Below are 13,092 nucleotides of genomic sequence, written 5' to 3'. Positions count from 1 at the left end.
TGGTTCTCTTGACCCGTTTGCTGTATAAAGAGGCAGATGAGAGTGATTTGAGCTATGAAAAAAAATTAAATCTTGTGCCAAAGGTCGTCACAATGAATGTAACCAAAAGCTGGTGTTCAGAATGATTGACAGCTAAGCGCAAAATCTACCTGAAATACTTTTGTCTGAAAAACACCCGCGTCAGTCTCATAATCTGAAGGTCGTAAGTTCGATCCTCACACGGGGCAGCAGGCTCCTCTTTTCCGAAGAGATTTTGTCAAAAACTTAGAACTTTCCCTTTCAGTTCTAACACGTTTCTGATAAGTAAGGATTTGTGAACCCAAATGACAGATGGGACACATGGGTTGCTGTTTCTCTTGACCCGTTTGCTGTATAAAGAGGCAGATGAGAGTGATTTGAGCTGTTTGACAGCTAAGCGCAAAATCTACCTGAAATACTTTTGTCTGAAAAACACCCGTCAGTAGCGAGCGAGTCAGTCTCATATTCTGAAGTTCGTGAGTTCGATACTCACACGGGGCAGCGGGCTCCTCTTTTCCGAAGAGATTTTGTCAAAAACTTAGAACTTTCCTGTTCATTTCTAACACGTTTCTGATAAGTAAGGATTTGTGAACCCAAATGACACATGGGATGCTGGTTCTCTTGACCCGTTTGCTGTATAAAGAGGCAGATGAGAGTGATTTGAGCTATGAAAAAAAATTAAATCTTGTGCCAAAGGTCGTCACAATGAATGTAACCAAAAGCTGGTGTTCAGAATGATTGACAGCTAAGCGCAAAATCTACCTGAAATACTTTTGTCTGAAAAACACCCGCGTCAGTCTCATAATCTGAAGGTCGTGAGTTCGATCCTCACACGGGGCAGCAGGCTCCTCTTTTCCGAAGAGATTTTGTCAAAAACTTAGAACTTTCCCTTTCAGTTCTAACACGTTTCTGATAAGTAAGGATTTGTGAACCCAAATGACAGATGGGACACATGGGTTGCTGTTTCTCTTGACCCGTTTGCTGTATAAAGAGGCAGATGAGAGTGATTTGAGCTGTTTGACAGCTAAGCGCAAAATCTACCTGAAATACTTTTGTCTGAAAAACACCCGTCAGTAGCGAGCGCGTCAGTCTCATATTCTGAAGTTCGTGAGTTCGATCCTCACATGGGGAAGCGGTACCCTCTTTTCTGAAGAGATTCTGTCACCAAATTAGAACTTTCCCTTTCAGATTTAAAATGTTTCTGATAAGTAAGAATTTGCGAACCCAAATGACAGACAGGACACATGGGTTGTTGATTCTCTTGACACGTTTGCTGTAAAAGGGGCTAGTTGAGATTGATTTGAGCTATGAAACCAAATTAAATCTTGTGCCAAAGTTCATCACAACGAACGGACCAAAAGATGGCGTTCAGAATTTTCGACAGCTTAACGCAAATTCTACCTGAAATACTTTTGTCTGAAAAACACCTTTGTCTTTGAATGTTGGTGGCAGTACAGAAAAGTACATTCCCATACCGGGAGTTGAACCCGGCCCGCCTGGGTGAGAACCAGGAATCCTAACCGCTAGACCATATGGGAAAAGTTGTGCTGTCTTATCAGTGACAATCTGAAAAAAAATAAGTTTTCTACTTGGCACAAGCAACTTCTGCAGTTCTATTTGCGCAGCTTGCCTCGTTAACACAGTTGTAAGCAAATCAGTCTCATAAGCTGAAAGATGAACGTTCGATTCTTAGACGGGGTACTGGTCCCTCGTTTTCTCAATCGATTCTGTCTCCATCTTGGCTACAGGGCCACAGATTTTTCCGATTCAGTACCAAAACATAACCAATTTAGTTCCTAAACTGTTTCCACGTACAAGGCATGGGGCAGCTTTTGAATGTGTGTACTAGTTCCAAAGGAGTGTCACTCCCATAGCAGGAAGTAAACCAGTCGACCAGGGATACTAGGTCGTATCCACTTTTCCACGTGGGACAAGTTATACACTAAGCAGCAAGATAAATTTAAAAAAAAAAAAAAAAAAAAAGAAGTTTTTGCTCTGATTAAATAGCTTTTACATCACAAAAGAAAAAAGTTGCCACATGAGCATGGTACTTAGCACGTCAGTTGGTAATCTGAAGTTCATGAGGTTTTTTCCTCACACGTGGAACTATTCTCCCCCCTTTTCTTGGGATATTGTGTCACCCACTCAGAACTTTCTCACTGAAACATTTCCGATTCGAAAGGAAACAGGAGCCTTAGTGACAGACAGAACACATGGATTGTTGCGTCCCTTGACGCTTTGGAGTAATAAGGTGTAGTTGAGAATGGTTTAAGCTATGAAACAAAATGAAATCTTGTGCTAAAGGTCAGTAAGAGCCACAAATACCCTGATGTTCAGCATTTTTGACTGCAAAGTACAAAATCTACCTGAAATATTATTGTCTGGAAAATACATTTCTGTCTTTGATTGTTGGCAGTAGTACAGTAAAAGGTGCGCTCCCATACCGGGAGTCGAACCCGGGCCGCCTGGGTGAAAACCAGGAATCCTAACCGCTAGACCATATGGGAATGGATAGCTACACACTGAGGTATCTATTGAAAAAAATCAGCTCGGGGGCTTGCACAAGAAACGTCTGCAGATTGGCACGTGCATCTTACCTCGTTAGCGCAGTAGGTAGCGCGTCAGTCTCATAATCTGAACGTCGTGAGTTCGATACTCACACGGGGCAGCGGGCTCCTCTTTTCCGAAGAGATTTTGTCAAAAACTTAGAACTTTCCTGTTCATTTCTAACACGTTTCTGATAAGTAAGGATTTGTGAACCCAAATGACACATGGGATGCTGGTTCTCTTGACCCGTTTGCTGTATAAAGAGGCAGATGAGAGTGATTTGAGCTATGAAAAAAAATTAAATCTTGTGCCAAAGGTCGTCACAATGAATGTAACCAAAAGCTGGTGTTCAGAATGATTGACAGCTAAGCGCAAAATCTACCTGAAATACTTTTGTCTGAAAAACACCCGCGTCAGTCTCATAATCTGAAGGTCGTAAGTTCGATCCTCACACGGGGCAGCAGGCTCCTCTTTTCCGAAGAGATTTTGTCAAAAACTTAGAACTTTCCCTTTCAGTTCTAACACGTTTCTGATAAGTAAGGATTTGTGAACCCAAATGACAGATGGGACACATGGGTTGCTGTTTCTCTTGACCCGTTTGCTGTATAAAGAGGCAGATGAGAGTGATTTGAGCTGTTTGACAGCTAAGCGCAAAATCTACCTGAAATACTTTTGTCTGAAAAACACCCGTCAGTAGCGAGCGCGTCAGTCTCATATTCTGAAGTTCGTGAGTTCGATACTCACACGGGGCAGCGGGCTCCTCTTTTCCGAAGAGATTTTGTCAAAAACTTAGAACTTTCCTGTTCATTTCTAACACGTTTCTGATAAGTAAGGATTTGTGAACCCAAATGACACATGGGATGCTGGTTCTCTTGACCCGTTTGCTGTATAAAGAGGCAGATGAGAGTGATTTGAGCTATGAAAAAAAATTAAATCTTGTGCCAAAGGTCGTCACAATGAATGTAACCAAAAGCTGGTGTTCAGAATGATTGACAGCTAAGCGCAAAATCTACCTGAAATACTTTTGTCTGAAAAACACCCGCGTCAGTCTCATAATCTGAAGGTCGTGAGTTCGATCCTCACACGGGGCAGCAGGCTCCTCTTTTCCGAAGAGATTTTGTCAAAAACTTAGAACTTTCCCTTTCAGTTCTAACACGTTTCTGATAAGTAAGGATTTGTGAACCCAAATGACAGATGGGACACATGGGTTGCTGTTTCTCTTGACCCGTTTGCTGTATAAAGAGGCAGATGAGAGTGATTTGAGCTGTTTGACAGCTAAGCGCAAAATCTACCTGAAATACTTTTGTCTGAAAAACACCCGTCAGTAGCGAGCGCGTCAGTCTCATATTCTGAAGTTCGTGAGTTCGATCCTCACATGGGGAAGCGGTACCCTCTTTTCTGAAGAGATTCTGTCACCAAATTAGAACTTTCCCTTTCAGATTTAAAATGTTTCTGATAAGTAAGAATTTGCGAACCCAAATGACAGACAGGACACATGGGTTGTTGATTCTCTTGACACGTTTGCTGTAAAAGGGGCTAGTTGAGATTGATTTGAGCTATGAAACCAAATTAAATCTTGTGCCAAAGTTCATCACAACGAACGGACCAAAAGATGGCGTTCAGAATTTTCGACAGCTTAACGCAAATTCTACCTGAAATACTTTTGTCTGAAAAACACCTTTGTCTTTGAATGTTGGTGGCAGTACAGAAAAGTACATTCCCATACCGGGAGTTGAACCCGGCCCGCCTGGGTGAGAACCAGGAATCCTAACCGCTAGACCATATGGGAAAAGATGTGCTGTCTTATCAGTGACAATCTGAAAAAAAATAAGTTTTCTACTTGGCACAAGCAACTTCTGCAGTTCTATTTGCGCAGCTTGCCTCGTTAACACAGTTGTAAGCAAATCAGTCTCATAAGCTGAAAGATGAACGTTCGATTCTTAGACGGGGTACTGGTCCCTCGTTTTCTCAATCGATTCTGTCTCCATCTTGGCTACAGTGCCACAGATTTTTCCGATTCAGTACCAAAACATAACCAATTTAGTTCCTAAACTGTTTCCACGTACAAGGCACGGGGCAGCTTTCGAATGTGTGTACTAGTTCCAAAGGAGTGTCACTCCCATAGCAGGAAGTAAACCAGTCGACCAGGGATACTAGGTCCTATCCACTTTTCCACGTGGGACAAGTTATACACTAAGCAGCAAGATAAATTTAAAAAAAAAAAAAAAAAAAAGAAGTTTTTGCTCTGATTAAATAGCTTTTACATCACAAAAGAAAAAAGTTGCCACATGAGCATGGTACTTAGCACGTCAGTTGGTAATCTGAAGTTCATGAGGTTTTTTCCTCACACGTGGAACTATTCTCCCCCCTTTTCTTGGGATATTGTGTCACCCACTCAGAACTTTCTCACTGAAACATTTCCGATTCGAAAGGAAACAGGAGCCTTAGTGACAGACAGAACACATGGATTGTTGCGTCCCTTGACGCTTTGGAGTAATAAGGTGTAGTTGAGAATGGTTTAAGCTATGAAACAAAATGAAATCTTGTGCTAAAGGTCAGTAAGAGCCACAAATACCCTGATGTTCAGCATTTTTGACTGCAAAGTACAAAATCTACCTGAAATATTATTGTCTGGAAAATACATTTCTGTCTTTGATTGTTGGCAGTAGTACAGTAAAAGGTGCGTTCCCATACCGGGAGTCGAACCCGGGCCGCCTGGGTAAAAACCAGGAATCCTAACCGCTAGACCATATGGGAATGGATAGCTACACACTGAGGTATCTATTGAAAAAAATCAGCTCGGGGGCTTGCACAAGAAACGTCTGCAGATTGGCACGTGCATCTTACCTCGTTAGCGCAGTAGGTAGCGCGTCAGTCTCATAATCTGAAGGTCGTGAGTTCGATACTCACACGGGGCAGCGGGCTCCTCTTTTCCGAAGAGATTTTGTCAAAAACTTAGAACTTTCCTGTTCATTTCTAACACGTTTCTGATAAGTAAGGATTTGTGAACCCAAATGACACATGGGATGCTGGTTCTCTTGACCCGTTTGCTGTATAAAGAGGCAGATGAGAGTGATTTGAGCTATGAAAAAAAATTAAATCTTGTGCCAAAGGTCGTCACAATGAATGTAACCAAAAGCTGGTGTTCAGAATGATTGACAGCTAAGCGCAAAATCTACCTGAAATACTTTTGTCTGAAAAACACCCGCGTCAGTCTCATAATCTGAAGGTCGTAAGTTCGATCCTCACACGGGGCAGCAGGCTCCTCTTTTCCGAAGAGATTTTGTCAAAAACTTAGAACTTTCCCTTTCAGTTCTAACACGTTTCTGATAAGTAAGGATTTGTGAACCCAAATGACAGATGGGACACATGGGTTGCTGTTTCTCTTGACCCGTTTGCTGTATAAAGAGGCAGATGAGAGTGATTTGAGCTGTTTGACAGCTAAGCGCAAAATCTACCTGAAATACTTTTGTCTGAAAAACACCCGTCAGTAGCGAGCGCGTCAGTCTTATATTCTGAAGTTCGTGAGTTCGATACTCACACGGGGCAGCGGGCTCCTCTTTTCCGAAGAGATTTTGTCAAAAACTTAGAACTTTCCTGTTCATTTCTAACACGTTTCTGATAAGTAAGGATTTGTGAACCCAAATGACACATGGGATGCTGGTTCTCTTGACCCGTTTGCTGTATAAAGAGGCAGATGAGAGTGATTTGAGCTATGAAAAAAAATTAAATCTTGTGCCAAAGGTCGTCACAATGAATGTAACCAAAAGCTGGTGTTCAGAATGATTGACAGCTAAGCGCAAAATCTACCTGAAATACTTTTGTCTGAAAAACACCCGCGTCAGTCTCATAATCTGAAGGTCGTGAGTTCGATCCTCACACGGGGCAGCAGGCTCCTCTTTTCCGAAGAGATTTTGTCAAAAACTTAGAACTTTCCCTTTCAGTTCTAACACGTTTCTGATAAGTAAGGATTTGTGAACCCAAATGACAGATGGGACACATGGGTTGCTGTTTCTCTTGACCCGTTTGCTGTATAAAGAGGCAGATGAGAGTGATTTGAGCTGTTTGACAGCTAAGCGCAAAATCTACCTGAAATACTTTTGTCTGAAAAACACCCGTCAGTAGCGAGCGCGTCAGTCTCATATTCTGAAGTTCGTGAGTTCGATACTCACACGGGGCAGCGGGCTCCTCTTTTCCGAAGAGATTTTGTCAAAAACTTAGAACTTTCCTGTTCATTTCTAACACGTTTCTGATAAGTAAGGATTTGTGAACCCAAATGACACATGGGATGCTGGTTCTCTTGACCCGTTTGCTGTATAAAGAGGCAGATGAGAGTGATTTGAGCTATGAAAAAAAATTAAATCTTGTGCCAAAGGTCGTCACAATGAATGTAACCAAAAGCTGGTGTTCAGAATGATTGACAGCTAAGCGCAAAATCTACCTGAAATACTTTTGTCTGAAAAACACCCGCGTCAGTCTCATAATCTGAAGGTCGTGAGTTCGATCCTCACACGGGGCAGCAGGCTCCTCTTTTCCGAAGAGATTTTGTCAAAAACTTAGAACTTTCCCTTTCAGTTCTAACACGTTTCTGATAAGTAAGGATTTGTGAACCCAAATGACAGATGGGACACATGGGTTGCTGTTTCTCTTGACCCGTTTGCTGTATAAAGAGGCAGATGAGAGTGATTTGAGCTGTTTGACAGCTAAGCGCAAAATCTACCTGAAATACTTTTGTCTGAAAAACACCCGTCAGTAGCGAGCGCGTCAGTCTCATATTCTGAAGTTCGTGAGTTCGATCCTCACATGGGGAAGCGGTACCCTCTTTTCTGAAGAGATTCTGTCACCAAATTAGAACTTTCCCTTTCAGATTTAAAATGTTTCTGATAAGTAAGAATTTGCGAACCCAAATGACAGACAGGACACATGGGTTGTTGATTCTCTTGACACGTTTGCTGTAAAAGGGGCTAGTTGAGATTGATTTGAGCTATGAAACCAAATTAAATCTTGTGCCAAAGTTCATCACAACGAACGGACCAAAAGATGGCGTTCAGAATTTTCGACAGCTTAACGCAAATTCTACCTGAAATACTTTTGTCTGAAAAACACCTTTGTCTTTGAATGTTGGTGGCAGTACAGAAAAGTACATTCCCATACCGGGAGTTGAACCCGGCCCGCCTGGGTGAGAACCAGGAATCCTAACCGCTAGACCATATGGGAAAAGATGTGCTGTCTTATCAGTGACAATCTGAAAAAAAATAAGTTTTCTACTTGGCACAAGCAACTTCTGCAGTTCTATTTGCGCAGCTTGCCTCGTTAACACAGTTGTAAGCAAATCAGTCTCATAAGCTGAAAGATGAACGTTCGATTCTTAGACGGGGTACTGGTCCCTCGTTTTCTCAATCGATTCTGTCTCCATCTTGGCTACAGGGCCACAGATTTTTCCGATTCAGTACCAAAACATAACCAATTTAGTTCCTAAACTGTTTCCACGTACAAGGCATGGGGCAGCTTTTGAATGTGTGTACTAGTTCCAAAGGAGTGTCACTCCCATAGCAGGAAGTAAACCAGTCGACCAGGGATACTAGGTCCTATCCACTTTTCCACGTGGGACAAGTTATACACTAAGCAGCAAGATAAATTTAAAAAAAAAAAAAAAAAAAAAGAAGTTTTTGCTCTGATTAAATAGCTTTTACATCACAAAAGAAAAAAGTTGCCACATGAGCATGGTACTTAGCACGTCAGTTGGTAATCTGAAGTTCATGAGGTTTTTTCCTCACACGTGGAACTATTCTCCCCCCTTTTCTTGGGATATTGTGTCACCCACTCAGAACTTTCTCACTGAAACATTTCCGATTCGAAAGGAAACAGGAGCCTTAGTGACAGACAGAACACATGGATTGTTGCGTCCCTTGACGCTTTGGAGTAATAAGGTGTAGTTGAGAATGGTTTAAGCTATGAAACAAAATGAAATCTTGTGCTAAAGGTCAGTAAGAGCCACAAATACCCTGATGTTCAGCATTTTTGACTGCAAAGTACAAAATCTACCTGAAATATTATTGTCTGGAAAATACATTTCTGTCTTTGATTGTTGGCAGTAGTACAGTAAAAGGTGCGCTCCCATACCGGGAGTCGAACCCGGGCCGCCTGGGTGAAAACCAGGAATCCTAACCGCTAGACCATATGGGAATGGATAGCTACACACTGAGGTATCTATTGAAAAAAATCAGCTCGGGGGCTTGCACAAGAAACGTCTGCAGATTGGCACGTGCATCTTACCTCGTTAGCGCAGTAGGTAGCGCGTCAGTCTCATAATCTGAACGTCGTGAGTTCGATACTCACACGGGGCAGCGGGCTCCTCTTTTCCGAAGAGATTTTGTCAAAAACTTAGAACTTTCCTGTTCATTTCTAACACGTTTCTGATAAGTAAGGATTTGTGAACCCAAATGACACATGGGATGCTGGTTCTCTTGACCCGTTTGCTGTATAAAGAGGCAGATGAGAGTGATTTGAGCTATGAAAAAAAATTAAATCTTGTGCCAAAGGTCGTCACAATGAATGTAACCAAAAGCTGGTGTTCAGAATGATTGACAGCTAAGCGCAAAATCTACCTGAAATACTTTTGTCTGAAAAACACCCGCGTCAGTCTCATAATCTGAAGGTCGTAAGTTCGATCCTCACACGGGGCAGCAGGCTCCTCTTTTCCGAAGAGATTTTGTCAAAAACTTAGAACTTTCCCTTTCAGTTCTAACACGTTTCTGATAAGTAAGGATTTGTGAACCCAAATGACAGATGGGACACATGGGTTGCTGTTTCTCTTGACCCGTTTGCTGTATAAAGAGGCAGATGAGAGTGATTTGAGCTGTTTGACAGCTAAGCGCAAAATCTACCTGAAATACTTTTGTCTGAAAAACACCCGTCAGTAGCGAGCGCGTCAGTCTCATATTCTGAAGTTCGTGAGTTCGATACTCACACGGGGCAGCGGGCTCCTCTTTTCCGAAGAGATTTTGTCAAAAACTTAGAACTTTCCTGTTCATTTCTAACACGTTTCTGATAAGTAAGGATTTGTGAACCCAAATGACACATGGGATGCTGGTTCTCTTGACCCGTTTGCTGTATAAAGAGGCAGATGAGAGTGATTTGAGCTATGAAAAAAAATTAAATCTTGTGCCAAAGGTCGTCACAATGAATGTAACCAAAAGCTGGTGTTCAGAATGATTGACAGCTAAGCGCAAAATCTACCTGAAATACTTTTGTCTGAAAAACACCCGCGTCAGTCTCATAATCTGAAGGTCGTGAGTTCGATCCTCACACGGGGCAGCAGGCTCCTCTTTTCCGAAGAGATTTTGTCAAAAACTTAGAACTTTCCCTTTCAGTTCTAACACGTTTCTGATAAGTAAGGATTTGTGAACCCAAATGACAGATGGGACACATGGGTTGCTGTTTCTCTTGACCCGTTTGCTGTATAAAGAGGCAGATGAGAGTGATTTGAGCTGTTTGACAGCTAAGCGCAAAATCTACCTGAAATACTTTTGTCTGAAAAACACCCGTCAGTAGCGAGCGCGTCAGTCTCATATTCTGAAGTTCGTGAGTTCGATCCTCACATGGGGAAGCGGTACCCTCTTTTCTGAAGAGATTCTGTCACCAAATTAGAACTTTCCCTTTCAGATTTAAAATGTTTCTGATAAGTAAGAATTTGCGAACCCAAATGACAGACAGGACACATGGGTTGTTGATTCTCTTGACACGTTTGCTGTAAAAGGGGCTAGTTGAGATTGATTTGAGCTATGAAACCAAATTAAATCTTGTGCCAAAGTTCATCACAACGAACGGACCAAAACATGGCGTTCAGAATTTTCGACAGCTTAACGCAAATTCTACCTGAAATACTTTTGTCTGAAAAACACCTTTGTCTTTGAATGTTGGTGGCAGTACAGAAAAGTACATTCCCATACCGGGAGTTGAACCCGGCCCGCCTGGGTGAGAACCAGGAATCCTAACCGCTAGACCATATGGGAAAAGATGTGCTGTCTTTTCAGTGACAATCTGAAAAAAAATAAGTTTTCTACTTGGCACAAGCAACTTCTGCAGTTCTATTTGCGCAGCTTGCCTCGTTAACACAGTTGTAAGCAAATCAGTCTCATAAGCTGAAAGATGAACGTTCGATTCTTAGACGGGGTACTGGTCCCTCGTTTTCTCAATCGATTCTGTCTCCATCTTGGCTACAGGGCCACAGATTTTTCCGATTCAGAACCAAAACATAACCAATTTTGTTCCTAAACTGTTTCCACGTACAAGGCATGGGGCAGCTTTTGAATGTGTGTACTAGTTCCAAAGGAGTGTCACTCCCATAGCAGGAAGTAAACCAGTCGACCAGGGATACTAGGTCCTATCCACTTTTCCACGTGGGACAAGTTATACACTAAGCAGCAAGATAAATTTAAAAAAAAAAAAAAAAAAAAAAAAGAAGTTTTTGCTCTGATTAAATAGCTTTTACATCACAAAAGAAAAAAGTTGCCACATGAGCATGGTACTTAGCACGTCAGTTGGTAATCTGAAGTTCATGAGGTTTTTTCCTCACACGTGGAACTATTCTCCCCCCTTTTCTTGGGATATTGTGTCACCCACTCAGAACTTTCTCACTGAAACATTTCCGATTCGAAAGGAAACAGGAGCCTTAGTGACAGACAGAACACATGGATTGTTGCGTCCCTTGACGCTTTGGAGTAATAAGGTGTAGTTGAGAATGGTTTAAGCTATGAAACAAATTGAAATCTTGTGCTAAAGGTCAGTAAGAGCCACAAATACCCTGATGTTCAGCATTTTTGACTGCAAAGTACAAAATCTACCTGAAATATTATTGTCTGGAAAATACATTTCTGTCTTTGATTGTTGGCAGTAGTACAGTAAAAGGTGCATTCCCATACCGGGAGTCGAACCCGGGCCGCCTGGGTGAAAACCAGGAATCCTAACCGCTAGACCATATGGGAATGGATAGCTACACACTGAGGTATCTATTGAAAAAATCAGCTCGGGGGCTTGCACAAGAAACGTCTGCAGATTGGCACGTGCATCTTACCTCGTTAGCGCAGTAGGTAGCGCGTCAGTCTCATAATCTGAAGGTCGTGAGTTCGATACTCACACGGGGCAGCGGGCTCCTCTTTTCCGAAGAGATTTTGTCAAAAACTTTGAACTTTCCTGTTCATTTCTAACACGTTTCTGATAAGTAAGGATTTGTGAACCCAAATGACACATGGGATGCTGGTTCTCTTGACCCGTTTGCTGTATAAAGAGGCAGATGAGAGTGATTTGAGCTATGAAAAAAAATTAAATCTTGTGCCAAAGGTCGTCACAATGAATGTAACCAAAAGCTGGTGTTCAGAATGATTGACAGCTAAGCGCAAAATCTACCTGAAATACTTTTGTCTGAAAAACACCCGCGTCAGTCTCATAATCTGAAGGTCGTAAGTTCGATCCTCACACGGGGCAGCAGGCTCCTCTTTTCCGAAGAGATTTTGTCAAAAACTTAGAACTTTCCCTTTCAGTTCTAACACGTTTCTGATAAGTAAGGATTTGTGAACCCAAATGACAGATGGGACACATGGGTTGCTGTTTCTCTTGACCCGTTTGCTGTATAAAGAGGCAGATGAGAGTGATTTGAGCTGTTTGACAGCTAAGCGCAAAATCTACCTGAAATACTTTTGTCTGAAAAACACCCGTCAGTAGCGAGCGCGTCAGTCTCATATTCTGAAGTTCGTGAGTTCGATCCTCACATGGGGAAGCGGTACCCTCTTTTCTGAAGAGATTCTGTCACCAAATTAGAACGTTCCCTTTCAGATTTAAAATGTTTCTGATAAGTAAGAATTTGCGAACCCAAATGACAGACAGGACACATGGGTTGTTGATTCTCTTGACACGTTTGCTGTAAAAGGGGCTAGTTGAGATTGATTTGAGCTATGAAACCAAATTAAATCTTGTGCCAAAGTTCATCACAACGAACGGACCAAAAGATGGCGTTCAGAATTTTCGACAGCTTAACGCAAATTCTACCTGAAATACTTTTGTCTGAAAAACACCTTTGTCTTTGAATGTTGGTGGCAGTACAGAAAAGTACATTCCCATACCGGGAGTTGAACCCGGCCCGCCTGGGTGAGAACCAGGAATCCTAACCGCTAGACCATATGGGAAAAGATGTGCTGTCTTATCAGTGACAATCTGAAAAAAAATAAGTTTTCTACTTGGCACAAGCAACTTCTGCAGTTCTATTTGCGCAGCTTGCCTCGTTAACACAGTTGTAAGCAAATCAGTCTCATAAGCTGAAAGATGAACGTTCGATTCTTAGACGGGGTACTGGTCCCTCGTTTTCTCAATCGATTCTGTCTCCATCTTGGCTACAGGGCCACAGATTTTTCCGATTCAGTACCAAAACATAACCAATTTAGTTCCTAAACTGTTTCCACGTACAAGGCATGGGGCAGCTTTTGAATGTGTGTACTAGTTCCAAAGGAGTGTCACTCCCATAGCAGGAAG

At 42.1% G+C, this 13,092-nt stretch overlaps 13 non-coding genes across 13 annotated transcripts; 4 read left to right on the top strand and 9 right to left on the bottom strand.

Moving 5' to 3' along the window:
- Nucleotides 1-1,484: 1,484 nt before the first annotated feature.
- Nucleotides 1,485-1,556, bottom strand: TRNAE-CUC (transfer RNA glutamic acid (anticodon CUC)). Its single transcript has one exon. It is a non-coding gene; the product is annotated as a tRNA-Glu (tRNA).
- An 897-nt stretch (nt 1,557-2,453) lies between these two features.
- Nucleotides 2,454-2,525, bottom strand: TRNAE-UUC (transfer RNA glutamic acid (anticodon UUC)). Its single transcript has one exon. It is a non-coding gene; the product is annotated as a tRNA-Glu (tRNA).
- Nucleotides 2,526-2,613: 88 nt separating this feature from the next.
- TRNAM-CAU (transfer RNA methionine (anticodon CAU)) lies at nt 2,614-2,686 on the top strand. Its single transcript has one exon. It is a non-coding gene; the product is annotated as a tRNA-Met (tRNA).
- Nucleotides 2,687-4,282: 1,596 nt separating this feature from the next.
- Nucleotides 4,283-4,354, bottom strand: TRNAE-CUC (transfer RNA glutamic acid (anticodon CUC)). The gene has a single exon. It is a non-coding gene; the product is annotated as a tRNA-Glu (tRNA).
- An 896-nt stretch (nt 4,355-5,250) lies between these two features.
- Nucleotides 5,251-5,322, bottom strand: TRNAK-UUU (transfer RNA lysine (anticodon UUU)). Its single transcript has one exon. It is a non-coding gene; the product is annotated as a tRNA-Lys (tRNA).
- An 88-nt stretch (nt 5,323-5,410) lies between these two features.
- On the top strand, nt 5,411-5,483 carry TRNAM-CAU (transfer RNA methionine (anticodon CAU)). Its single transcript has one exon. It is a non-coding gene; the product is annotated as a tRNA-Met (tRNA).
- Nucleotides 5,484-7,710: 2,227 nt separating this feature from the next.
- Nucleotides 7,711-7,782, bottom strand: TRNAE-CUC (transfer RNA glutamic acid (anticodon CUC)). The gene has a single exon. It is a non-coding gene; the product is annotated as a tRNA-Glu (tRNA).
- Nucleotides 7,783-8,679: 897 nt separating this feature from the next.
- On the bottom strand, nt 8,680-8,751 carry TRNAE-UUC (transfer RNA glutamic acid (anticodon UUC)). The gene has a single exon. It is a non-coding gene; the product is annotated as a tRNA-Glu (tRNA).
- Nucleotides 8,752-8,839: 88 nt separating this feature from the next.
- TRNAM-CAU (transfer RNA methionine (anticodon CAU)) lies at nt 8,840-8,912 on the top strand. The gene has a single exon. It is a non-coding gene; the product is annotated as a tRNA-Met (tRNA).
- A 1,596-nt stretch (nt 8,913-10,508) lies between these two features.
- TRNAE-CUC (transfer RNA glutamic acid (anticodon CUC)) lies at nt 10,509-10,580 on the bottom strand. Its single transcript has one exon. It is a non-coding gene; the product is annotated as a tRNA-Glu (tRNA).
- A 900-nt stretch (nt 10,581-11,480) lies between these two features.
- Nucleotides 11,481-11,552, bottom strand: TRNAE-UUC (transfer RNA glutamic acid (anticodon UUC)). Its single transcript has one exon. It is a non-coding gene; the product is annotated as a tRNA-Glu (tRNA).
- Nucleotides 11,553-11,639: 87 nt separating this feature from the next.
- Nucleotides 11,640-11,712, top strand: TRNAM-CAU (transfer RNA methionine (anticodon CAU)). Its single transcript has one exon. It is a non-coding gene; the product is annotated as a tRNA-Met (tRNA).
- Nucleotides 11,713-12,677: 965 nt separating this feature from the next.
- On the bottom strand, nt 12,678-12,749 carry TRNAE-CUC (transfer RNA glutamic acid (anticodon CUC)). Its single transcript has one exon. It is a non-coding gene; the product is annotated as a tRNA-Glu (tRNA).
- Between the last annotated feature and the right edge of the window lie 343 nt (nt 12,750-13,092).

This window comes from Dendrobates tinctorius, unplaced genomic scaffold (genome assembly GCF_039654945.1).
Source record: "Dendrobates tinctorius isolate UK_male_01 unplaced genomic scaffold, ASM3965494v1 ptg000272l, whole genome shotgun sequence".
Classification (NCBI taxonomy): domain Eukaryota; kingdom Metazoa; phylum Chordata; class Amphibia; order Anura; family Dendrobatidae; genus Dendrobates; species Dendrobates tinctorius.
Note: the sequence above shows the minus strand (reverse complement) of the source record. Positions and strands in the feature narration are given on the sequence as shown.